Source organism: Lipotes vexillifer, unplaced genomic scaffold, assembly GCF_000442215.2.
Source record: "Lipotes vexillifer unplaced genomic scaffold, Lipotes_vexillifer_v1.1 scaffold155, whole genome shotgun sequence".
Taxonomy (NCBI): domain Eukaryota; kingdom Metazoa; phylum Chordata; class Mammalia; order Artiodactyla; family Lipotidae; genus Lipotes; species Lipotes vexillifer.
Genome location: NW_006779813.1, coordinates 1942744 through 1944918, shown reverse-complemented (window position 1 = coordinate 1944918; position 2175 = coordinate 1942744). Strand labels below are relative to the sequence as shown.

The following is a 2175-nucleotide window of genomic DNA, read 5'->3' as shown; positions in this document are numbered from 1 at the left end:
GCATTCCTGTCTGCAGGGAAGGATTCCAAGGATAGTCTTACATAGAACTACTGGAGATTACATCCCAGATCCTCTTTAATTTCTTCCCTTTTCTCAAACTCTGCTTACCAATATGCCTATCTATATTTATATCTACATATTCTGCTTTCTGCATTATCCCCTTGCCCCTGCATTAACAAATTCATTTCTGCAACATTATTCCCATCAGCATAAAAACATGCTCTAGTATTTTATGTTTATTTAAATAAACACCTTTGAGGGCTTCCCTGGTGGCGCAGTGGTTGAGAGTCCGCCTGCCGATGCAGGGGATGCGGGTTCGTGCCCCGGTCTGGGAAGATCCCACATGCCACGGAGCGGCTGGGCCCGTGAGCCATGGCCGCTGAGCCTGCGCGTCCGGAGCCTGTGCTCCGCAACGGGAGAGGCCACAACACTGAGAGGCCCGCGTACCGCAAAATAATAATAATAATAATAGAGTAATAAACAAACACCTTTGAACCTCTCTCTCCCCTTTCAAATATCCTGTCCTATAATTTAACCAGTTCATCGAGTGGCTACAACATGCCAGGTGCTATGGATGGAGGAGATAAAGAGTCTGGCTTTCAAGTAGCTTACACCTTAACAGGAGCCAAACACATAAGCATATAATTTCAAGTAGTAAGAGTGCTAAGGAGAAAAGTAAACCAAGAAAGGGAAAAAGAATGACTTAGTTGGGCTGTGGGGGACTGTATCATACTGCTGGCATCTCTAAAGATTAGGTGACATCTGATCAGAAACTGGAGTGAAGTTAGGGAGGGAACCATGTGAAGGACTGCAGCTAAGTGCTGTGTTGCGAAAGTCCAGTATGGCTAGAGCATGGCGAGTACCTGAATGACAGACGTGAGGTCGGAGGGGAGGGTAGCAGCCATAGTTAAGAAGCTTGACTTTTATTCAAAATGTAGTAGGAGCCATGGGATTTTGAGCTGAGGAATGACGTTTTTAAGATCCATCTAGGGACTTCCCTGGTGGCACCGTGGATAAGACTCCGTGCTCCCAATGCAGGGGGCCCGGGTTCGATCCCTATCAGGGAACTAGATCCCACATGCATGCTGCAACTAAGAGTTCTCATGCCACAACTAAGGAGCCTGCCTGCCACAACCATGACCTGGCACAACCAAATAAATATTTTTTAAAAAATTTAATCCTTGAGCCTCAGTAAAGTCCTCAGATGCAGCCTTGACCAACAGCTAGATTGCAACTTCCAGAACCAGAGCCGTCCTGCTAAACCACTCCTAGACTCCAGACCCGCAGACACTGTGTGAAATAATAAATGTTTATTACAAAAAATAAATAAAAGATCCATCTAACTGCTGCATGGAGGATAGCGTGCAGAGCGCAGGAGTTGAAAGAGGAAGACTAGTTTGGAGGTTAGTAAGTCCAAATAAAAGATGGTGGCTTGGATTTAGAACAGTACTGGTGGAAAGTGTATATTCATATGTTTTGTTAACAGCTAACAAGACTTACTGATATTAGCTGTGGGGTGAAAGGAGTAGCGTGGATGAATCCTAAGCCTCTGGCCTCAGAAGTTCCCCCCAAGCAGAAGACCCGTGGAGGAAATGTGACTCTGGGTGATCAAGGGGACTGGAAATCAAGAGTTCTGTCAGATTAGAGATGCCTTTTGGATGTTCCAACCAAAGATGTCAAGTGGACAGCTGGATTTCGGAATTCGAAAATCAGGTAAAAGGTCCGAGACTAGAGATAATCATTTGGGAGTCATCAATTTATGGATGGCTGATAAAGCCACGGGAATACATCCAAGAAGTGAGTGTAGATGGAGATCTAAGGATTGAGCCCTGGGCGTTATGGTATTTGAAGGGAGGGAGGGAGGAAGGGGAAGCAGCAGAGACCAAGGAATGACTAATGAGGTAGGAGGAAAACCAGGAAACTGTAATATTCCAGAAGACAAGTGGAAAAAAAAAATGTTTAAAGATAGGGAGCATGAGGGCCTGGGCACGTGCTGCTGGAAAGTCACATGACACGGGAAATGACCCTGAGGTTTGGTAACTCGGCAGAAGTCATGAGTAGCCTGGGGAGTCAGAAAGCAGGAAAGAAAGCCTGAGAGCAGTAAGTTCAAGAAAGAATGAGAGGTGAGGACCTGGAGACAACAGAGAGCTCTGGAACTGAAAAGTGGGTACCGGG

At 45.9% G+C, this 2175-nt stretch overlaps 1 protein-coding gene across 1 annotated transcript in view; it reads right to left on the bottom strand.

Moving 5' to 3' along the window:
• The window catches only part of SLC2A12 (solute carrier family 2 member 12), a 56791-nt gene that overhangs the window by 812 nt on the left and 53804 nt on the right, over positions 1 to 2175 (bottom strand). The gene's annotated exons all lie outside the window — the stretch shown is intronic.